Here is a 25,472-nt window from a genome sequence, read left to right as displayed (position 1 = left end):
CCGATTGTTAACGCACGTGGAGTCGTGCTGCTGAGTGGGCTTCATTTTCACTTGTGATGGAGATTCAGTATAGAGATGTAGGTTCATGATAAGGACTGATAAGAAAATGGGACTGAAGTACACAAATCTGTGTCATGGTCTGATTGGAATTCTTCCCTTAACTCCTCAGCAAGAGCTGAAGCAGATTTGAGCTGAATAGTATCGGAACGTAGAGTCTATTTTTAAAATTAGTTTAGGCAAGAGATAAGAAGGAGCTAGCTCTTGATTAATCCGAAAAGGTTTCTGAAAAGGAACCTCATTTCAGATGCCGTCTGACTTTTGGAACAAATGACACTGGGTCTAATGAATGAAGATTATGGAAAACTTTGAAGAAGGTGCAGATTAGCTGGTGGTGTAAGCAAAGAATTGGAAACAGTTTTCTGCATGTAGGACCGAAAAGTCTGAACCGGTGGGGGCGGGGTGGGGGGACGCCTGGGTGGCCCAGTAGTAGCAGAAGCCTCTGCCTTCAGCTCAGGTCATAGTCTTCGGGTCCTGGGATCGAGCCCCATGTCCTGCTCCTTGCTCAGCTAGGAGTCTCCTTCTCCTTCTCCCTCTCCTTCTGCCCCTCCCCCCATTCATTTTTTTTTTCCTCTCTCTCTCTCACATAAATAAAATCTCAAAAGTATGAATGAATAAAAGTAAGACTTTCTGGGGAAGGGAAGAGCTAGATTTAATTCTGGGGTCTAGCTTTCCCGTTTGTAAACTGTTATATACGCTACAGTCAGATGCTCACACAGCCAGAAAGCAACACAGGTCACGTCTGGACCCAGCGGCTTAGCACCGGAGGCCACATACCCAATCTCTACACAGTGTTATGAAGAGAAAAAGCAAACATTTTGAAAAGATGCTGTCCTCAGTATTAGTATGAGGATTACGGGAAATGGCACAGGCTAGGCACCTTGCAAAGTCCTCCGCACTACAGGAAGCGAAGAAAGCAGAGAAGGGTTTCAGGGGCTGCGGCGCTACCTGGGGGCAAGGTGCGCTCACACCAGCCCTGTGCTGTAGCTTTGCTCAAACCCCTTCCCTTTCTCTGTTGTAGAGATGAAGTGAGGTAATCCAGGTAAAGTGCTTAGCAAAGAAGCTGACATAGCAAAATTCTATAAATTTTTAAATTTATAAATATGAATCTATAAATTTATGAAATTCTATAAACTCTTATAATTACTCCTATCCCATCTGCCTTCCAGTCTTAAAAGCGGATTCTGGAACTAAATGTATGAAGCCCGATGGCAAACGATCTGAAAGTAAATTCGCGTAAAGCGCAGGACTTCTGTGGGGGCAGCTCTCAGAAGGTCTTCGTGCATCACTGATAATGTTTGGCATGAAAAAAGAACTATCAGGCTGATTTAAGGAGAGAAATTGAATGGAGGGGAGGCTCAGATGGAGGGGAGATGAAGTGCCTACTGGGGGGTTCGTCCATGTAGGAACAGGTCATTCCATTCTACGGGTCACTCCTGAAATGCATTGGCAAGGGGTGCCTGGGTGGCTGGGATGGTGGGGCATCTGCCTTTGGCTCGGGTCATGATCTCCAGATCATGGGCTAAGCCCCACGTGGGGCTCCCAGCTCAGTGGGAACTCTGCTTCTCCCTCTCCCTCTGCCTCTCCCCTTGCTTGTGCGCTCATCTCTCTCTCTAAATGTTTAAAATAGAAATGCATTGGTAAGACAGAAATTACATAGACAACACACACATGAATACCCAATTGCATATGCAGAGCGTGACAGGGTGGAGAACACAGAGTTAGCGATGTTCCAGGTGCAGATTCTTTCTAGAGTCCTTTTCTCTTAAGGGAATCCTCGATCAAACTCCAAGTATCTGAATAGGTAGCAAGTAGAGCAGCATTCGTTTTCAGGTGATGGACATTTCAGTTTGGTTACTTAAATTGTAAGGTTTTAAGAAAACTTTGTGATACTGATGGTGAAACCTCTAGCTGTGACCAGGCAGCAAGCCCTGCGCACATGCCTTACATATATTCTTGCATTTAATTTTCACGACAACCATTTACGTTCCATGTGTCCGTAGGCCCTTTTTCTTACAGAGTCTCGGGCACCGAGGTGTGAAGTGACTTTTCTGAGGTCACCGAGTAGCAGGAGGAAGAGGCAGGATCTGAACCTGGGCGTCTCATGCCCTTTGTCCTCTCAGGGCTCTGCCCGTGTCCTTCTAATTTACAAGAGAAATAAACGTCTTTAAAAGAATCTTAAGTTTTAGTTTGGAAATGAACACTTTGAGTTTGAATTAAACATTCTCTTCTTGAGAACTCGGTGCTTGAGCCCTGCCTGAAAAACCTGGGAAGGGGCAGGGAGAACATGGCTTCTGTGGAGATGTGCTATCAGAATCAGCAGGTGACTCGGTTTCCCCCTAGAGAGATGAAAGTGGGGGAGGGTGTTCAATGTCCTCCTCCCTCTCCACCCGCCCCTACGTGCAGCACAGGAGGTCTTCCAGCCCCACAGGCCCTTCAGAGGTTGTGTGCCCAGAAAGGAGAAAAACAAAGGCAGTCAGAGGCCAGGAAGTGGTGCTGGGTCTTCTGTGTTTTTCGTGGAGGTGCAAAGGGTTTAAGCCACGCAGTCCTCAAACTGACCCCTGGAAGTAACTAGCAGGGTTGGAAATGAAAAAGTTTGTGCAAACTTAGCTCAAGAGAACCATAAGCCTGTAGAGGGCTGTTTGGCTGTAAGGCCTTTCTCCTATTTTATTGTAAAGGCTAAATAAGATTTGTGAGAGCTATTTCTTAGCAGAGTAAATCAACCTTGGAGAGAACAAAGCAGATAGTGGTCTGTTTTCTCAGTCTGATGGCCTTCCTGCTCTGGGGAAGGTTTTCTTTGGATTAAGCTGGTGCAAACCTCTTTTCTTCTCTCTTCCTTGCAGCTTTAGGGCCTTTACCAAACCCCACCCTTCACCTGTTGTCCCAGGAATCCCCCACCTTGGCCAGAAAGGCAAGATGGAGCAGATGCGGCTGGGTAGTGTGTTCGATGTGGTGCCAAGTGGGAGGTGCTCTGGCTCCAAGTAGAGTCCCCTTGGGAGGCAGTTGGGGCAAGATACAAAAATATCTGAGAGGTAGTGGGCAGATGATTATCCCTTCTTTATTTTCTATTTCCAGCCAGTGGAATCTTTGAAGGTAACTCTGAAATGCTCAAGAAGGAAAGCCATGGGGAAGTAGAGACAGCATGGCGAACCATTTTATTTAGAGCAAATCTCCGTGGCAGGTGTCATATTATGAACTTCACATCCACTAATTTATATTGTCCTAAATTCTGAAGTTAATATCCACAGTTTGTGATGAGGAATTGAATCCCTTGACGTGCAAGGAATCTTCTCCAAGGCTACAAAGACGGTTGGTGCTGTAGCCTTTTACACTTACCGCCGACTGCTGCCTCCTTCCTGGGGAAAGTTGAAGGGGAGGTTGTTTGCTTTTGTTTTGTTGAGAAGCATGATCTGTAAACCATTACAAATAATAGCAAATGCATGAGTATCGGAAGCTAAGCTTCCATAAAGTCTAACCTTGTTTCTGTCTGAACACATGCATTTAAGATAAATATTCACCTAAATGTGTCAAAACGCATTGTCAGTATTATCTGATGGTTTTAAAGCATACCAGATATGACAGCTGTTAGGGTTTTTTTAATTTTTTAAAATTTTTTTATTAAAGAGATGACTGATTTTATCCATTTTGGGTGGTTGCATTTTTCTTCGAAGAATGGATGATTGTTAGCGAGCCAGGATGCCATGAAGTGAAGAACCAGGAACAGGTTTCAGGATCACCGTTGAGTAAACAGACTCAGTAATGTACGCCTGTGGTCCGTGGGGCGCTGTGTCGAGCTGCAGATTTCTATAATCGATAAGCCTCCCATAACGTGACTGGAAATAACAATATGTCACTCGCCAGTGCTTTATGAAATGTCACTCAAGGTTTTTTAATTGCAGACATTCCATTGCTAGTGATGGGGCGAGAGAGAGGCTGGGGAAGATGTAGCTGGAGGGGAGGAGAAGGGAGAGAAGTCATGCTTTTTATGGGAGCCTATAAATTCTGTGATATTTAAAACACAGCTGTGTTTTTATCAGTTATGTTACCAAAATAACATCAAATGCATCTTAAATGATCTGTCATGTCAGGACCACACATTACAAAGTAAGATTGAGTGTGACAATCTTCATATAAGAAACCTGGCTCTAAATTAAGTTTGAATGGCTTTAGACAATTTTGTTTTAAGTAGTTTTCTTGCATACTGTGTAATAAACAAGTCTAAGTCTTACTAAAATAGAGGGGGGAAAAGAGGTATCCAAACTATATGTCAACATAAGATTATAGTAAATTTGGTTCATGTGTTTTTCATTTCAGTCTGCTACATGCTTTCTGCTAAGTGCCTTTTTTTATAACATTATCTCATTAAATACCATCTTGTAACAACTCTAAATTATAATCACAGGTGTCTATGAGCCAATTATTTTTCAATTTTGTGGGTTAATTTATAGTATTTTTCTGTGATTTTATTCCAGGCTTCCATATTCAGTCGTAGAGCTGAGCATGACTAGTGCTCATATAAATACCGCCTGCCTCCCCCTCCCAGGTAAATGCCGTTGACTGGGACAGGTAGTAACGGGCGTACTGAGTGGGAAGCACTTGATCGCTGGAGATCCTGCTTTGTCACATACGAGCTGGGACATCTCGGACAAGCTCTTTGCTTGTAAAGCCTCTGGTTCTGAATCTGTCGCATTAGGCTAATACTTTGACTCTCACCGAACTGGTAAGGATTACAAAAGATGCTCAAAGTGTGCCACATGAATGGTTGCTATTATTACTGTGAGCATTATCATTGAAGAGCTGAGATGGAGAGAGAACAGACACCAAAGGAGACCAGCTCAAGCTCTGAGAAGCTCTCGGATTTTAAAATCCTAGAGCATATGACATTTTTTTTTCTTTTGCAAGATTAGTGTTATAAACTTTTAAGTTTTTTTTTAACTTGTAAGTTTCAATTGATAGCATTTTATTCTCAATATCCTCAAAATTATACAAATTGTTATTTCTCTCCTCATAATTGAACATAATGAGTGTTTCCAATGTTTGCTGCAGCACATAATGCTATAATTAGTGTCTCTGTACATATAGCTTTGCTTTTGTTCTATTTAATCCGTTCCTAAGGATGGAGTTCTAGGAATGTTGTTAATGCAGTTCATACTTGCTCAACAAATTTCCATGCCGCAAGGAGTTTCTCCACAATTACTCTCAGTTTCGATGCTAGTATTTACTTTTAATTTGCTGAGAATTTAGAAGCATCAAAATGATGTCCCAAAGTTGCCTTAATTGTCTTTTGATTTCCAATAGAACATGCCTGTTTACTATTTGTATTCACTCATTCATTCTTTAATGAAACACTTAGTTATCAAGGACCTACGAGTGTTCAGATACACTCCTCTGTCAGGTCAGTAAACTCTTCCTATCAAGGGTCAGGTAGTAAATATTTTATGTCTTTCAAGCCATATTGTCTCTCTATCAGCTACCATAGTCATTGTAGAGACACATTTCCATAGGTACTACCTAAACAAATAAGCATGGCCGTGTTCCAATAAAGTTTTATTTATAAAACAGGAGGACAAATGTGGTCCACAAGCTGTAGTTTGCGTCCATTAGTTTCTGAAGCTACAAAATGAAAAAAGTTTCTGACTACAAAATGAACAAAACAAGAAAAATCCCAACTGCCATGGAAATACTGTTTTTCATTGGGCATCGATAACATGGATACATAAAGAGATGAGTTAAAACGAATATGTCACATAACTAATAGTAATAAGTGACATTTGACTCAGAGCTGCAGTGACCAGCTGCTTGGTTGGTCCAGGGCTGTCCCAGTTTTGGCACCTAAAGTCCTATATCCTGAGAAACCTCTGTCTTTGGCAAAACCGACCTCACTTGGACCCCTTGTGGAGGTAAGAGTAAACCCTACAGGAGTATCAAGAGAGTGGTCCAGATCAAGGAAACAGCCAGGGCTTTGGTCTGGAGACTAGCACACACAGCGAGAGAACGAGGGATAACAGCAGCCAGTATGGCCAAAGCAGACGGGACAGTGGTGTGCTGGACAAAGGAGGTCAAAGGAGTGGTCCAAAACATGGACACTAGTTTCTATTGTGAACAATATGAAAAGGCATTAGAGCGTTTTGAGAATTAACATCATCTGCCTTAGAATTTAAGAGGATTACTTGGCCGCTCTGTTGAGAAGAGAATCTGTGGTGGGGAGGACAAAATCAGAGACCATGTTAGGAAGCCATCTCAATATTCAGATTGAGAGATGTTATTTTGAGAGGTGATGGCAAGGTGACAAGGCATACTGTGAAATCCAGCGGGATTGAGAACATAGTTTGAAGAAAGGGCCAATAGGGTTCTTCAGCACTGTACTCCTGGAATGTGAAAAAAACAGAAGAGCCAGGGGGTGATGCCAAGACCTTTTTAGGGAGCCACTGGAAGAGTGGAGTTGCTATCTGTTGAAGTGGAGAAGTTGGTGAAATTTCAGATTTGGAAAGGGAGGGATCAGGAGTATGACTTGGGTGTGAGTCTGGAAGGCTGTTTAGACATCTGTATGGATGCATCATGTAGGTAGTTGGTTATATAACACTGAATTCAGGAGAGAGATCTGGAGTTGACAGATCTGGAAAAGACCAATTTGAGAACTGTCAGCATACAGATGGAGTTGAAACCCATGCAACTGAGCCTGGATGAGACCCATAAGGGATGTAGTCAGGGAAGAACAAGTTCTAGAGATGGAAACTTGGGCATTATGTTAAGGATTGGAGGGTGGCATGAAACATGGTGGGACTGAGTGTAAATAAGGTCAGAGCAAGCATGAGAAGAGTAGTTCCTAAAACTCCTAGTGAATAAATGTGTGTATACATTGTACCAGTGCCATTTTTATTGTAGCATATATGGAAGATACAATCACTGGTAGAAAATGAGAGAAGGGATCACTCTACAGTTTTTGAAAACTTCTGTGAATTTGTAATTATTTCAAAGTTTAAAAAAAATTTTAAAAGCCTAGTGGAAAAACAGAAGCATTTCAAGGAAGAGGAAAAGGGTAACTGTCCAGTGTTGCTGAGGGCTTATGTGACATGAGAACTGACTGTAGGATTTATTTGTGTTGCTCCTTGAGCAGCTGCAGTGGGCCAGGAAGGACCAAATCATGACTCAAGTGGGTTCAAGAGAGGATGAGAAAAAAATTAAAGATTTCAATTATAGACACTTTTTTTGAAATGTGTGCCTGGGAAAGGGATTTTTTTTTTTTTTTTTTTTTTTTCAAATTAAGACTAGAGGTGTGTGTGTAATCTGGAGGGAGACATGGATTCAAGGTGTAGTTTTTTTAAGAAAATGGGGGTAAATTATAAAATGTATGCTGAGGACAATTCTCTAATTTAAAGAAAAGGAAAAGGATCATATTGAGAGAGCAGAGAGTGGTGAAGCTTGGGCTTAGGAGCTTGATCAGGGATGGCAGCAAGAACACACACAGATGTTAACACTGGGAGGAATCTTTCTGGTGTGTAGAGGGTGGATATTTTATGAGCACAAGTACAAGGAGGGGATCAAATGGGGTATCCATAGATTATAAAATTTCTTTAGATTTTATTTTTAGTAAACAGAACACTGAAATCACTACATAAAGATAAGAATATGGTGGGGCATGTTGGCAAGCAAAGAATGAAGGGACTATGAAATGGCCATCCCCCAAAAGGAGGACCCAAAACTGCTGGAAATGAAGTAAGAATGCCATCTCAAAGGCCAGTGTGGATTTGGTCATCGATTTAAAGTTAGACCCATCTGCATATTTCTGGTTTTGCTTTTTCTCCAGCCATATTTAACTACATGTGAATAAATGTGGATTTGGCCCAAGTTTGAATCTAAGGTATTGACAATGGACTTGAGCAAGGGCAAGGGAAAAAGAGTTAAATAATGGCTGGAAATATAAGGATGGCAAGAGGAGACACGAGGACATGAAGGAATGAGTGGAAAGTGGCAAGATCAGTGAACTCTAAGGTCCAGGGAAGCCAAAGAGTATTGAAGTCCAGGTGTCCAGGAAAATGGGGGTTCAATTACAGGACACTTCAAATGTAGCTCTGGAAAACCATTAGGTGTCATGGTGAAAAGACGGAAGGCTGGGTTTGGGACAAAAGGCTGGTTTGGAGCTGGGGTTGGAGAAGAGGTGGTGAGTGACGTGAGAAGCCAGTCTCCGAAGGACGATCCAGCATTGATACGGAAATCAAGAATAAGACCAAGCATGGAGCTGGAGAGAGTGGCCGTGTGCCAGGTATAGACATATTCAAGGAGGAATGGGGATGACTTGGGAATTTTGCAGACGCCTAAAGGAAGAAAGTGTTGGATTCTGGGGACCAGAGTCTCAAAGCTGGGGCACTACAGGGAGGAAAAAACAAAGTATCTGGAAATAGTAATGAGATGTACATAGGTGGAGATATCATCCAGTGCCAGAGCCAGCGGTACCTGGCCATGGAAGCAAACGCTGGCCCTGTGGGAAGCCTTCTTGATGCACCACCTCAGAAGATATCTGGGTTTCCTTTACAGAAAGAGGAGCTGCCTCAGCAGGGTTAAGATGTAGGAACATTTACTGATAGTTGACCTTGAGTTTCATAGGACCTAGGGGAAGAGTCAAGAGCTTGGGAAGGGTAGGAGGTCAGACCCATGAGATGCATAGATCTTTGAGGGATTGTGGGGCTGTCGGGTGACCAGGAGACCACTACTTCTTCCGGTGACCATATACAAACATAAAGGATTTATTTTATTTATTTTTTAATAATTTATTTTATTTTTAAAGAGTTTATTTATTTGACAGAGATCACAGGTAGGCAGAGATGCAGGCAGAGAGAGAAAGAAGAGGAAGCAGACTCCCCGCTGAGCAGAGAGCCCGATGCGGGGCTGGATCCCAGGACCCTGAGATCATGACCTGAGCTGGAGGCAGAGGCTTTAACCCACTGAGCCACCCAGCCGCCACAACATAAAGGATTTAAAAGGATAATCTCTTAATGGTCTCAGATACAACATAAGTGGTGGTACCTATGAAAACATTACAAGTAGATTTGGGGCCACCCTTCGTTCCAGGCCCTAGAGCAGCAGAAGACTGGGAAAGTAGTTGCTCCCTGACCTTCAGCTCTTTGTGACTCTCTCCCTCGGGACCATCCCTTCCTCCTGGGGACAGCAGCACGTGGACTTGGGAACTGCAGTCTTACCCAAAGCAGCATATCTTTTCAAACTTACGAGAAAATGCTCAAAAATAATTTAATGAACTGTGGTTGACTGATTGCTGTCTGCCAAGTGGGAGGATATAGTAATCGCTATTTTTAGGGGGCAGTTTTCGCCTGCAATGTTCTAGCACTTTACAGCTAATAATGCATTTAACCCTCACGTCAGCACTGTGAGTCAGTGAGTATCCACGGAGAGAGAGCATCATCCTCTCTGTTTACAGGTACGTAAACTGAGGCACAGAGAAGGGAAGAACTTGTCACACAAAAGCCAGTGGGAGAACTCCGTTCAGACCCGGACCTCCTGACTTCAGGGTTTTGACTGGCACCGGTGTTTACACAGCCTTAGGCAGAGGACACTAGAGGATATCTCCTAATATTAGAAACTGAACATCAGGTGTGCGTTTATGTGTGTATTCCTTTTTTTCCTCTCCTGGATAATTGTCCATACAATTTTAAAATTGTCCAGAGACTGCCCGTCCAGTGTATACCCTGCGTTTTGCCCTTTGTAACTCAGGAATTTACTTAAACCATCGCACAAATGTTTGGTAAAATCATCCATGATCCTGTGGTTCGGAGACAGCATACTTTAATGATGTATCCGTTGTTAAACTTTCAGGTGGTTTCTATTTTTCTTTATGATAAATATGGTAAGGCATGTCTCTAAATAATGTTTTATTCTGTATTTTGAATTATGCCCTTAAGATATATTCCTAGCAACATTTATACCCAGGCAAGGCATATAATACTTTTAGAGTTTAGAATGAAACTCTGCGGAAGTTTGGAACTTCCTCAGGGGAAAGCGTGTGCTCTCATTTCTGCTTACAGTCAGAATTATTTTCGCCACTTCCAGAAATCACTAGATTCAAACACATCTTTTATTAAAAACCTTATCTTCTTCTTGGATTAAGTTGATGGCATTCAGACTCCTTTGAGCTGTAGAAGCTTCTTTTCAAATGAAAGATTTTTCTGAACCCTCAATATAGGAAAGTGATTTAAAGAAATAATTACTCTGATTGAAATTTGTCACGGGAGTCAAAGCCCACTTTGCTGGACTCTGTTTTGCTGCTTGTAATCTTTACATGGACGTCCTAAGAGCACAATTTGTAAACTAATGAAGTGACTCGGCGTTAATACTCATTATTTCCTTGAAAAAAAACATTCGTAGTATGCCCCTTTTTACAGTCAGGCATGTACCTGGTACTTTAGAACCTGCCTTCATTTTCATGGACATTTTAGTCCATTTAACAGACTAAAAAAAATAAAAATAAAAAAAAATAAAAGAGAGGTGGGAGACCATGGGAATATAAATACCATTTACTATATCAAATTTCCCAGTTGTCAGCTTCCAAATAAATCCCTCTCATACAGCAAAATTAATATTAAAGTAAAATTTTGATGTATTTTATTCATATTAATATCCATGGAGCTTACCTTATACTAATATCACTATATTATTTAAATATCGACTAGAATAATTTAGTTTATATTAACAGTTACTTATCTGTTTTAATACATTTTCCTTTGTGTGGGTGATTTTGGAGTTTCCACCAGGTGGCTAGCCATGGGACTCCGAATAATTTCTCCGGGTGCCAGGAAGCTTGCTCCCAGTCTCCTCAATGTTTGGCTTTGATTTATTTGCTTTCTCTGCCTGCCTTGACTTTATCTCTTCTTGAGATAAATTCTTCTTGAAATTTCCCCGCTGCTCTGCTGAATATAAAATAAGCATTCCTGGTCTTGTGCTTTAGCTACTTGCTGAAAACAAACAAAGCCAAGCAAACATGCCGACCAAACCCCACATGATTTGCTGCAGTGATAAAACTTTCTTGGCAATTAATTTTTGTCTGAAATACCTCTGCTTGGAGGCTGGCTTCTTGAGGTTTTTGAGACAGTTGTTCAAACTTTATAGCTGAAAAAGCCCCCCGTTTCTCTAAGCCCACTTTCTACTGCTGGTTCTAGAAATGGAGTCTCTGGATGCCACATGTAGCCCCAGAAATACAAGTTGTTGGGGTCCCCTCCAGTAACTGGATCCTGCGCCTTATAACTGCCACCGCTCAGAGAATGCTGGCATCCTCGCTCGGTGACGGTGTGGAGGGAGCTCACGAGTTTCAGGCCGCCTTCTAGAACCAGGGACACCAGTCCAAAGATAAGCCCATAACGGGCCAATGCTTTGCACTTAGCCAAATGCTAAGAAGTAAACCAGAGCAGGGAGAGGAGACAGGGAGTGACCAAAAGTGTGTGCTGGTTTACCTTCAGGGGTCGGAGAACGGGGCCCAGGAGGGGGACACCTGTCTCAGGTAGGGGCAAGGGGAGCAAAGGCTCTGGGTTAGAAACATGGCTCTGCCCCAGGAGGCAGCCTGGTTAGAACAGAGTGAAGCAAAGGTAAGGGACAGAGGGGCACTGGGCAGGGGGGGGGGGGGGGGGGGGGGGGGGGCAGATCACATACCACATTGATTTGATTCTGAGTGGTCCTAGGAGTGTGATGGTTTTGAGCGGATAATGTTAAGATGAAAGTTAAATTTTAAAAGAATCCATCTGGCTGGTTTGGGTAGAACAGATGTCTGAGAAAGGATGGCGGCAAGAAGAAGGGTTGATTCCGAGTACCGTTGCGTGTGTGTGCGTGTGAGTGTGTGTGTGTCCACATGCGTAAGTGTGTAAATGGTGATAAGAGATGATTCCAAAAGTCTGTGGCTGTAAGATTTTCTGTATCTGACTAGTGATCTCTCATTTTGAGAGTCCTGCATATAATTTTTGGATAAGGCACTTGTATTTAGTATTTTATTTATGAATAATTAAAGATAAAATATTAGTGTTTAATTACAATTTTTTGTATTGTTACTAGTTTTTCTGTGGTGGGTGAAGCCTGCCTTGTGAAAACGCATCAGAAATTACGGACTTACATATTTGAAAAATATAATCTGTCATATAAAAGCAGTAAGGTACATATATCACTACACATACTGTCCATCAAAATACTAATCCTAAGGTTAAAGACACATTAAAACAAGGACAATAAATCTACTATACTGTTATTGATTATTTTGGTTTTTCTAGAGATAAAATATTTTAGTTTAGAGAATTATTCTTAATTAAGTTTGTATACTTAGGTTATTCTTTGTGAGAAAAATTTATGTGAGAAAAATCTATGTGATGTGTATCAAAATGAGACCATTTTCAAATACTATTGTACCCACACTCATTCTTTTAAATTATTATATATAAGCAGACTATTTAAGGGCAAATGCCATGTATGTTTCCCCTGTATTTTAATGCATTCAAGTAAGCCACATACTGATTGATTTTTAATTTTGACTCAAGGAAAGAACACTACATAACATTTTAATGGCTTTAATTTGTCCTATTTAATTTTTCCTGTTCTATATAGTACCACTGAAAAGACCTGAAAAAAAGCACTAATTACATTCATCTAAGTAAATGGTTCTCAGTGAGGGATGATTTTGTCCCCCAAAGAACATTTGGCAACGTCTGCAGACAGTTTTCGTCAGCACAACTGGGGATGTTTCTGGCACTTAAACGGCAGAGACTAGGATGCTTACAGGTGTGCTACAATGCGCGGGACATTGTCTCTGAACAAAGAATTATGTGGCTCAGCATATCCACAGTGGCGAGGTTGAGAAGCCATGACCGTGTTCTCTCTCAATGATAATTTAAAAACGGCGATGGCTTTCATGGGAGATCGCTTTCATGGTCAAATGCAGGCGTCTCTCCAAAAGCAGTCTTCGTTCCTGGATACTTCCTGAGGGAATGCCTGGAGAGGCGTTATGAGTAAATATTCCTGTAGTGGTGGCTATCTCAGATTTTCAGATGTTTCCCTCGGAAACTGGTCATGTCATTAAACACCAGGACAGGGATGTATGATGCCGTGTCTCTGCGTGTTTCTTGGAGCCGTTCCGTGGAGAGAATGTCTCTGAAACTCTGGGCCAACCAGGCTGCCGCTCCTGCGGTACTGCTCTCCTGCTACAAATCACAACAAACGGAGTCAACAAACAGGTACTGAGCTACAGTAGAGTCTGTCCTGAGGCTGTAAGACAGGGTGAGGTGACTCACTGTCTAGCACCATGGAAAGATCACAGATAAATGACTTCCTCACCCTCAGGCTTCATGAAGACAACAACAGTTTCTCTAGGAAAGTCCAATTTCCTTTCATATAATTTTGGGGCACTTTTTAATAATAGATAGTAGGAAACAAAAGTAAATGTAATATGATACATGCGTTTGAGATTTACTTTGAAACTTTGAGGAACATAAAGAGATTTATTGTGAGGAATGTGCTGATTCCACTGCGGAGACTGTGTCTAGCGGGAGTTGCAGGAGAGCCCAGTGGTGGTACGTTCCAGCCAGAATCCAAGCCAGAAGGCAGGAGACGTGGCTGTGTCAGCTCCTGAACATGCTGGCAGAGGGCCTCTTCTCCCGTCCTCAGCCTTTTGTGCTTCAGACCTTTAAGGGATGGGGTGAGGCCCACCCACACAGCATAGACCGATCTGCTTTACATATCTGCAAATTCAGATGGCAAAGTCTTCTGAAAGCTCTCCTACACATCTCCCTAGAGCAACGCCCAGCTGAGTATCCGGGCTCCTGTGGCCCAAACAAGTCGAACATAAAATTCACCGTCACACCTAGACTTTTTTGGCCCATGTCCCATGAGCGCAGACTCTGGGGTCCAGACTCAGGAGCAACCAATTTAATTGGGAGGTGATTCAGGAAGCAGGGACAGGTAATAGGAAGTGAGGCCGGGAAGTGATTATTTTTTATTTTTGTAAAGATTTATTTAGAGCATGAGTGCACGAGTGGGCGTTGGGCAAAGGGAGAAGGAAAGCGAGAATCCTAAGCAGACCCACCCCCACCACTGAGCATAGAGCCTGACTCCAGCTGATGTCATGACCCTGAGATCATGACCTGAGTGGAAACCAAGGATTGTGTGACTGACTGAGCCACCCTGGCGCCCCTGGAAAGTGCCGTTAAAGTGTTGATGCACAGACACCTCAATACTGGCCAATTTGTTTTGCTTTGATGTAAAGCAGAACTTGTGCTTATAATGATTTGCAATAATGTTTATACTGATTAATTTTAATGCTATGCAGTTGATCTTACTGATACTTCATGACTTTTTTAACATTTTCCAGCTGTGCGTTTTTCACAAACAACCAGAATCTTTCTTTTGACAAACGCGAGATAGGAATAGCAACAATAATTTTTCTCATACGTATTGAAAAGATTTAATAAATGTTCCAGATAAAGGAAAGGACTTAATATGGTAAATAAAGAGGGCACCTAAAGTGTATTCAATATGTGTAAGACCCCACGTTGAGTAACATGCCGGAGATACGAACAGCCTATGCATTCCCCTCAGGTATATCATCAAATCGTCTGACAATTTCGCGGCAGTGGACTTACCCATACACAGGAGCAAAGGATGATGTCAGGTTTACCCATAGATATTTTCCTTTTTAAAAACATGTATTTTAAAACTAAGTATTCACCATTATTTTAATTTTAGTGTCCGATAATGAGAGGTTAAACTTTGCCTGTGTTTAGGATTTCTTCCCGACATTCATTCTTACTAAAATTGCCATTTACAATCTTTTTTCATCAGTTGTTCTTAAAAATGTGAGTCGAATAAGTATAAATGACACCCTTTGTTATGTTGTAAATATTTTTCATTGTCTTGTTTTTTATTTTGAATTTTATTTTTTAGATTTATTTTGAAAAGAATTTATTTATATAGGTAGGTTCATTTATAGTGATGTTTCTTTTGTTTTAATAGCATAATTTCTGTTTAGTTAATACATTATTTGATAAAATAGTGTATTCTGCTCTTTTACCTATTATTTAATACTCCAAACATTTTAATTTTTCTATGTATTTTCTATAAGGCTGTTCTAAATGATTTTTCAAATTTCTCTTTTCCTAGTCACTTTGTTAATACACTTTTCTCCCACCACTGATGACGATCGTTTTATCATATCCTGAATCCTCCTATGTATTTGGGTCCTCATAACACCCTGCATTAAGAGAGAGGCTCTCATTTCTGCTTAACAAAGCCTTTATCATTAAGTGATATTTTAGAAGAAGGCAATTTAATATCTCTTGCAGCTGTACTGGAAGTTCACAATTAATATGATTTCCAAAATTAATGAATTAAAATTAAATTTTCTAAGGCCAAATATGCTTTGGAAGATGGTTACTCAGTTGTTTTATCTGCACAATCATTCTACTGATAGATTTTAATAAATCTAATAATAAAACTATTTCTTTTTTTAAAAAATTTTCCCATCTCATATGTTAGATATGTTACTCTTCCTTAAATGCTTTTATGTGTACAGATGAGTAAAATGTTACAGTTTAGAAAAAAATTGTTACAAAAAGAGGAAAGAAAATAAAGAGCTAAAATACTCTGTTGGAGAAACATTTGAGGCACCATTGCAATTGCTTTCAAATATTCCTCCATACACAGATAAACATACACAAGTAGGTTTCTACCATACTCTGTACTAAAGAGAGCTTCCCGTGGTTTAAGTTTTTAGTCAGTGAGTGTCATGAAATATTTTTTGTTTTATGGGCTTAATTCTGAATTCGCCAAGATTTCAATCAGATTATCTAAACAGAATTTTGTAACAGTTCATGTGAAATACCTTATTAAGAAATCCTAACATCCTACGTGTATTTAGGCTACGTGTATTTAGTGATTTTAACTGTCATACATTTTAAACTATCCTGCGGGCATTAAAATGTCTATCAGAGAAAACACAATGGTGGTTGCAGGTTTAGGACAAATATATATGTTTTTATCTCTGCCGATTTCTTTAATTTTTTCTCTTTATTTCCATTTTCTATTCTTTGTCTTCCTTGTATCATCTACTCCTATTTCCAGCAAAGTCACCATACAGTTGTACCACTTGTTCACTCCCGTAATGGACCCTCCCGTCTTCTCTGGAATTAGAGAAGTACTAAGTTCTTCTTATTACTAAGGAGCAGGTGTAGCCCTCACTCCCAGCTCCTGGCAGTCTGGTCCTCCATGCTGTGCCCCAGCCATCACCTCGGGTGCTAGGAATATCTACATACCCCTGTCTAAGCTTTGAGGCTCATTGCATCAAGAATGAGACCATGGAGGTTCTTCCCCTCCACCACTCTCATGTTACACGGGAGAAGGATGCGTCCCTGAGAGGGAAGTTCATGTGACTGGGCTCATCTCCACTGGGAAGCTCCAACACTGCTCCATCAGCCATTGAAATATTAAAATATCCCCATGGAAGCTCATATATACCCACTTCCTGGAGGCCCTGGTGCAACAGTGTCACCCCAGCTTCATAGACCCTTTGCACAGGTCATCAGACTTTCCAGCAGACAAACAACTAGAGGGAAGGAGTTAGAGGACCGCTCCAGAGCTGGGCTGTAAAGCGACCACAGACACCCATTGCCGCTGGTTGGTGCTGCTTGCACGTGCTCTTGTCGGACGGGTGCAGTATCACCTCTGTCTGGGGAACATTGCCAACGTACCTTCCCAGAAGACACCAGCACACTTCTATCACTCTCCTGCTGTATTTCTATTAGGTTTTATGTATAAATACACCTCTTTGAAAGTCTTTTTTTTTTTTTTTAGAATTTTAAAAATTTATTCATCTGACAGAGAAAGCAAGAGCAGGAGCACACAAGCAGGGGGAACAGCAGGCAGAGGGAGATGGAAATGCAGGCTCCCCGCTGAGCCAGGAGCCTGATGCAGGGCTTGATCCCAGGACTCCGGGATCATGACCTGAGCTGAAGGCAGATACTTAAGGACTAAGCCACCCAGGCAGCCCTGAAAGTCTTTTAAATCATAAACAGTGCTTCAGAGCTTAGGATACCATTTCAAAAATCCAGTATCATTTGATAAGAGTTTTTCCCCTCTCTCCTTTGGAAGGGGGGCTGTTCACCACTAAGTTGAATTACAAAGCATTTATGCAATCTTGGTGGTCATAGGTAAATTCATGCCTTTCATTCCACCAGTCAGTCACAGCGCTGGATTTGATAACTTTTAAGTCCACTCATTTATGATGTTTTATCTTTGTAATAGGAGTGCTATGACTCTTTTGCATTATATTGAGGTGACTTTTGCAGCATATGATACAATTAGAGATATAAAGCCACATGTATCAAATAGAATTGCACTTTGTGTATTAATGATTGTATGTGTATCTATGATATGCTCATATATGAAAAGCTATATCACTATATGACTGTAGAGATGTCAGTATAGGTAAGCGAATAATATGTTTGCATACTCCATTGTTTTATTAGTAACAAACTAAATATCTGTTCCCCTTGATCTTGTCCAGTCACACAAGCTACTAAAGGCAAATTCCCTCAACCTGGTGTGCTGACTTTATACATCACTCCTCCTGCAGCACCAACACCCATAAATGTTAAATATGCTCTTAGGGTAGAAACTATCCGATGGGGGAAAAAGGAAGAAGGCAAGGGAAGAAAGAAAGATACCCATGGACAGGTTTTTAAATAAGTATTTTACAAATACTTATTTACCCTGGGTTACAGTTTCCTATGTACGTAGCATTTTGTAATAGAGGATATAAATTCAATAACATGTACATTTTACTCTATGGAAAACTTTGGAAGACCTTTTTCTCCTCCAACGAACATTTCAATACTTATTTATATCTTAAATGCCTTTTGTCATCCCTCATCTTTTACTTGCCACTATCCAAGTTATTCCACTTTAAGTTTTTTATGCAACTATTTCCTACTCAGAAGGTTTTTATGAATTGATACATCTCTGTTATCATATGAGTCAAGAATTTATCTGAAATTCAAAACCAAATATACATTCCAAACTCTATAGGGAAAAATAAGAGTGATGACTACTTTTAAGATCATTGTATTTTCAAAGCCACATATTAGTGAATTAATAAAAGATGGTTGCATGCATTTAAATCTGAAAACGTTTCCGAATTATATCCTTACTATATTTATTTTTTTAAAAGATTTTATTTATTTATTTGACAGACAGAGATCACAAGTAGGCAGAGAAGCAGGCAGAGAAGAAGCAGGCTCCCTGCTGAACAGAGAGCCCGATGCGGGGCTCGATCCCTGAGATCACGATCTGAGCCAAAGGCAGAGGCTTTAACCCACTGAGCCATCCAGAGGCCCCTATCTCCATACTTTTAAATCTCAAGATGTTTCTGATTTATCTCCATCTCTATGAGTCAGAGGAAATCTTTGAAAATTTTGTTAAGCTGTCTGTGAATGTCAGGTGTGTGGCAATACACAGTCCAGATACTAGAAAAGCCATGATTTTGTTCTCTTCTATAGTGAAAATTCAGTTATTAATGCAGTGTAATTATTTGCATTATATTGAGGTGACTTTTGCAGATTTTTTAAAGTTTTCCCATAAAGCTAAATTAATAAATCAGAAGAAACCTTTGTCATAGTAAGAGTATCCATTTTGAGTTCAGAAAGCATTGGTAACTGATCAAGAGGGATACTATGTAGACGTTCTTGTGTATGGGGTTGTCTGGAGACCTGATTTCCTATTTTTTTCTTCCCCTGCCAGCTGAGGGAGCCTGTGGAGGGACCCTGCGGGGAACCAGCAGCACCATCTCCAGCCCCCACTTCCCCTCGGAATATGGGAACAACGCCGACTGCACCTGGACCATCCTGGCCGAGCCAGGGGACACCATCGCCTTAGTCTTCACTGACTTTCAACTAGAGGAAGGGTACGACTTCTTAGAGATCAGTGGAACAGAAGCACCATCCATATGGTAAGTTTTGGGGAAGCAATGTCTTTCCCCAGATCCAACAAGAGGCTTTATAAGATGGCTTTCTTTGGACATTCATTGGCAAACGTAAGTGGTTCTTTTCTTGCTTTGCTATTTGGACCACTAACAAGGTCATCTATATTGTAACTGATCTCAAAGTGTCCAAGATGTCTTTGGACTGGTCTTTGGAGCTGGAGAAGTTATCTGCACACGGGCATGGGTACTTAACATGCCCTCGTTTGGGACTCTTGTAAAGCAACCCAGAGATGGTAACTAAGTCAGCTAACTTGGTTTTTTTGGATTTGTTCTGGAGCTGAGTCAATGTAAGCAGATATTTTTAGACGATGGCCATTTGGAAATGTCATGTTACCAATCGTGTGTCTGCTCTGCTGCAGTCAGAGGAGAGCATATTAATTTTCCTTCCTGAAGACGCTGCACCTGGGAGGGTCAGAGGCAAACCATAAATACTGATCCAACAGAGATATAAAATTAGTCGACTGAGGATCACTTCTCTGGCATGTGTGCTAGTGGAGACAGAAGAAAAGTGAATCTAATCAATTACAGTGGATTTAGGTCCAGGTCTGGGTTGTAAGAACAGCATTAGTTGTGCCCGTAAATGCAGTGGAAGAGGGGAAATTCAGAGAATAGATGTTTGAAGACTTTATGTCTCAAATTCAGTTATTTGTTGTGATTTGAATTGGCCTTAATTATTTCATTCTTTAGTATTTAAAAAAGTTTATTAATTCTCTACTTCAGATCTTGAGTGGTGAGCTAATTTGAATATGTGGGTATTTCAACTAGGGTGTAATTCAGAGGAGATGTTGGCCATACATGCCTTGGTAGAGGAGAATATGAATTGAGTGATCGTGAATATTTTGATGGGTCAGAGTTTGCTTTTCAGGATAAAGCTAAAGTATGAAAAACCATCAACCATGAAACATGTTATAAAATTAGACCATCTGTTTTAAACCAGTTATTGAAATGGAAATTTACTTTCTGAGGCTCAAGACCCAAAGCAGAGGTTCATATTAATGGATGAAACATTTTCCGTACTTTAGTTATGCCGTGATTATATTAGATGTTCCCTCAAGAGAAAAATAGTCACAGCCTCTCTTAGCTTTGTTTACATTTGATTCATCTGAAACGATACTCTAAAGCTGAACAAGTTACCTGTTTGTTTGTTTTGTGTTACACAGTTTTAACCGCTCAAGAATGTGTTGATCATATCTGACTCACTTTGTGTAACATCAGCGTTAATGGAAACAAGTTGTGAACCTAAAGCTGGATTCCCTGGGTTCTCCTCTGAGCTTGGCCAAGTTCTGCCTTATGACCTTGGACAGATCACATAATGGTTTATATGACATAGGGGGACTATTAAATCAACTTTTGAGTTCATTCGTTAAATATCTATTAATTCCATATTCTCCATCTATCATTATAAGAGATTCAGTGATTTAAGCATTTAAAATTGCCTTGTTTTGGTTTTCAGAAATTCAGTGCAATATAAAATATATGGTGAGTGATTCTCAGAAACTATATGATTAGTGGAAAAGGTCTTATTTATGAGAGATTCTAGAGATCGTGGGCATGGACCACCCATCTTGCTGCTAAGGTGTGAGGTCAGGAAAGAGAGGAGAAAAGTGAGGCATCTTTGGCAATGATTTTAGAACTCATGGTTGGGACAGCTGTTGCCAAACAGTCCTCGTTTATGTAAGGGAGGAAACGTGAATGTGCAGATGTCCATACCAAGGTCTGAAATAAAAATAGGGCGTGTGAAATCAGAAGGAGGCACAACTCTCCAAAAGGGCTTCTGGCTCATGCAAACTCATTGTGACTGAGAGGCAAAAGCGTTCATTTCATTTGTTTTCATAAAAGACGGCAGCAGGAGCTGGAGTGTTGTGACTTGTTGCTCATTTCTTCTTTGCTTATCCCTACTGATTTCTCTCACACTCTCTCCTCTCTCTCTGTGTGTTCCCCGCTTCTTGTCCCAGCCACTTCAATATCAGACTCAGAAAAGTGTGTGTGGATGGGGTCAGAGGTGAACTAAATTGAATTCTGTCTGAAATGTCAGATGGGGCCACTGATTCCTGTGGAGCCTGAGAGCAACATTTCCAAAGCATTGTCAGAGTGAGAATTGGTGTAGCGGCCAGGAGATTGGCCCATCTTTTGGGGTCTGGATTCGGGCTAGAAAGCATTTTCTAGCTCTCTGAAATATATCTAGGTATTTGCCAGGGCACCAAGATTGATGATCTGTGTACAAATTGGGGACAAATAAATAATAATCGGCAGTCGTTGGGAAAGTTCTTGGTGGGAACTTGGACCCAGTCTGTGTTCCTTCTGGTCCAACAAATGGGGTGGCCCATTGGCTCAACGTGCTCTTTCTCTCAGCGGCTATTGTTAGAGTTGCATTCATAACTGTATTCATATGATGATTTGTATTGTCCTAGTGGCTTGGCAGAAAAGTCCTGGGGGTACTTGTTAGTATTCTCTAGCTTTGACGGATGAAGGAGCTGAGAGCAGAGCTCAAGCCCTCTGACTCCAAGTTACATTTCCTCTCACTCCACTGCAGCCCCTGTAATAGGACAACATGGGTCTGGACTCAGTGCTGGTTTGCAGAATTACATTTTCTCTATGTCAGGACCTTAGGTTGTATCCTAAAGCCTTGAACAGGTTACTACCACAGGGGACAAGAACCGACTGAGAGGCAAGTTCACACTCGTGCTGCATAAGTACAGGGTCACTGCAGACAGGACGTTCTGGGGTGACATTTGGCGTTGATCATAATTATAAACGGACTATCCTGACATGGCCTTGGAACCACTCTTCAGCGGAGCTCTCATCTTTCAGTTACTCGTCAGTGGAGGCTACAGAGGAAAACTTGGGTTTCCTGAAGCACTACTAAAGCAGAGGAACACATTAGGAATACAAAAGAGCCACTTGAAGTACCCTTTTAAGATTGATACAAATGCATAATATGGCTTATCCTAAAAAAAAAGACTATTATTTTACTGTAATTTGAGACTGAAAGTCTCTGAAATGTTTAATGGTTCAGACTGGCATATTTAGAAGAAGTATTATCTCTACCATTGAAGGAAGATCCCAAGGATAGTGTGCGTCTGCAGGTGTGTGTGTCCCCCTGGAGTGCAAGGTCACAGAGCAGAGACAGTCGGTCAGCGTGGAAGGCTGAGCGTGCAGCGCACTGACACATATGATTTTCCAATCATCTGTTTTTAAAAGACATAAATTACCAGCAAGGGCACTCTCAGAAGAAGCTGCTTGGAAAATGGTTAAGAACAATAATAGGATTAGCCTTATTTTCATTGAATTCGGAGTGAAATTACCAACTCAGCTGTGTTTTATGTAAGGGTTGCCATGACTACCTTGGAGCAGTCTAAATGTGGTGAATGATGTCACGAGCCACGATTATTCATATATTAAATGTGGAGGGTGTGGGAGTCAAACCTAATCCACTATACATGTGTTAGATAAGCCTGATTATTATTGTTATTATTATTATTATTATATTTATTTTTATTAGAGTCTAATTGTATATAGGCTCGTTTTTTATCAATATCCTACTTTATCAGAGAGCTGCCATTTCTAATTCTCTTTGCAACATGGTCTAGTAATTATGATTTTTCTTGCAATTATAAACGTGGTTAGCAGTGAAGCTTGCCAAGTATTCTTTCTTTCTGAAGTGATTCGATGGCATAGTGTATAGCTCCTAACTCTGGAAATACCAAGAAGAAAGAAAATGGATTTTATTTCTGAGTTAACCTACGATGGTTTCTAAATTAGGACATGGTGGTTAAAGGGACTAGGGACAGATTGTCTTGCCAGGACACAACTAAGGGAGCCTTTACTATCTTTCAAGTAGGCACACGTGTCATGAGAGTAATTTATGCGTGCGCATGGATGACAGAGCATGTAAGGTGGAGAAGGAAAGGAAGGAAAGAAAAGCAAACCCATTTAAGGAGCATCCCAAAACCTGGTGAAATGCATCCGTTCCTCCAGAATCTGCAATGACTGAGCCATAGGACATTAAAATAAAACCCATGTGCCTTCTTGTGTATTTCGAGCCTTGCCGTAGCACGTGCAGCCTGCCCTGCGTCCTGCCACGCCCCACCCATGCATCCTGCAGACTGCCTCTCTGAACACATCCCTGTTTCTCATTAGCACATATTTGTGTCCCTGGCCCATGTGCTCAGGTATGCACGTCCACGTGGAAATCCTGCACCAGCGCACAGATCCACATTCAATTAATTTAGTGCTTAGTGTGCCCCATGGATGGCCTCCCCCCTAACGGAGTCCCAGCACTGGACCAGTTTGTGGGATCTCCTCCCCCGGAAGATGTCCTTGGAGATAAGGCGAGGCTGCTTCTGGGCTGCTTTGGGTTAGACCTGCCTCATTCTATCACTAGAACATCTGTTACTTTAGGATTCTTTTAAGGTTTCGGTCCAAATATTCACTAACCAGTGTATCTCTACCCTGTTGCCTATCTGATTTGTGCAAGATTAGTCTTGAGGGAACCCAAAAAAGTTTCGTAACTGCACTTTGTTCCCATTAACAACGCATAATCTCACTATTAAATCAATCTAATCAGTGACTTGCTGAAGCCAAAACAGAACTTCAAAGACACTGGAGCCGCTGAGTGAGCTTCAAAGAACCCTAGAAGGGTCAATTAACACCTACAATGTTTATCCAACTTGTCATTTAATTGAGAAGTGACTTGGTGCATATTTAATTGCTAATGAGCAGGATTATGGAGGCTACACAGAGTGACATTTTCTGGAAGGCACTTTGCACTCCCCTGCCCAAGGTAGAAGAAAAGGAAGGACCCTTCCCCTCTCTCCTTATTTTGTTTTTTAACTGTTCATTTTGAAATCATTTCACAGAGCATTTGTAAAGCTAGCTCAGAGGGTTGTTGTATACCCTGAGCCAGCCTCCTCCGACACTAACGTCTTACAAAACCCTAGTATAATTATAAGAAATTCATTCCGGTACAAGGTATAACTGATGTACAGAACCGATCTGAGTTCTTCCGGCCATCCCGCCGGTGCCCTCGTTCTGCTCTTGGAGTCGGCCCAGGGAGCTACCTGGCACTGAGCTCTGCCTTTTCTGCTTCCTCCAACCTGTGACTGTTTTCAGTTTTTCTTTGTTTCCATGACCTTGACCTCCCTCATGTCAACAATTCACGCTGGTAACATTATTTTGGAAAGTCCGTGGCATCCTTCAGAAAGACGGAGACTACAGAGCAATGCCCCATGATAGCCTGTTGAAATAACTGGTTTCTCTCGTATTTTGCATTTTCAAGTTAAATTCAGGAATCCTATTCTACAAAGATATTGTAATATATACACTTCAGCATTTTTATGGAAGCCAGCATAACATAAATAAGAAACAAATATCGCGTGCATACACAGATATATATGTGGATTTCTGTGTATTGTGTGTGTGTGTGTGTATATATATACACATACGTACATATGTTTGTGTATATACACACAGACATACACACAATACACAGAAATCCACATGTGTGTGTATGTATACACAAACATACATACACACACACATACATATAATATGAATTTCTTTTCTTGATCTTCTACACACTGGCTAGGAGTCTAAGGACATAAATAACGTTATCACTTTAGTCTTCGTCCTAAACCTTTTTCTAATCAAAATATGTTTATAAAAATGTATTCAAATAATGTATTTTTATAAGTACTGCACAGAATGATAATATGCACTGATAATTTGCAAGTGCAAACAGAAGCCACTTAGAGTCACTACCATCTCCATTTTAGAGCTGAGAAAAACCAAGCCCAGTGGAGTTCAGTATCTTCCCGTACAGCTATTAGGGGCGGGAGTGGGGATTTAAGCAGAGGGAGTCCCAAGCCATATTTCCTCCTTTATTTAGATATGTCAAGGTGGTACTTCTTTACTGACTTTACGCCAGGAAGATAAAAGCAGTATGCTTGTCCTCCAAGACCAGCGCATCTCTGTGGAGCACAAGGGAAGTGCAAGGCTGCTTCAAGTCCACAGTTGGCCCATAACTTTCTGCTGTGGTCACCATGAAATATGCTTCTGAAGGTTCATTTTTGTGTGTGTTATTAAGTATATAGCCAGGTAATAAATAAATACATCTTATTGTACTTACCTGTTATATATACGTTTGGGTATAAATATAATTGTGGATATTAATAAGGCTTCTAACATGTGACCTAAATGACAGGTCTGAAGTTATCCTAAAGATATGGCCCAACAGTATAAATATTAAGGCTTCTCTTTGATTCCTTAAAATTGCAGGCAGGGCGGAAAGTAAAGGCTAGCTCACATCCTACCAAGCCCATGTTACCGTCATCCAAAAACTCAAAAGGTAATAAAGGAAAATACATTTGATAACAGCAATTTGCACAAAATGAAGAATTTC

The 25,472-nt window shown here is 41.0% G+C and overlaps 1 protein-coding gene across 1 annotated transcript in view; it reads left to right on the top strand.

Moving 5' to 3' along the window:
* Positions 1-25,472, top strand: part of LOC111144434 (CUB and Sushi multiple domains 1) — a 1,720,260-nt gene that overhangs the window by 689,130 nt on the left and 1,005,658 nt on the right. The window contains exon 4 of the mRNA XM_022498737.1: positions 18,832-19,039. The gene's annotated coding sequence lies outside the window, so the exon portion shown is untranslated. The remainder of the gene's footprint in view (positions 1-18,831; positions 19,040-25,472) is intronic.

The sequence above is a fragment of the Enhydra lutris genome, unplaced genomic scaffold (assembly GCF_002288905.1).
Source record: "Enhydra lutris kenyoni isolate GAN:26980312 unplaced genomic scaffold, ASM228890v2 scaffoldscaffold11, whole genome shotgun sequence".
In the NCBI taxonomy this organism is placed as follows: Eukaryota; Metazoa; Chordata; class Mammalia; order Carnivora; family Mustelidae; genus Enhydra; species Enhydra lutris.
Note: the sequence above shows the minus strand (reverse complement) of the source record. Positions and strands in the feature narration are given on the sequence as shown.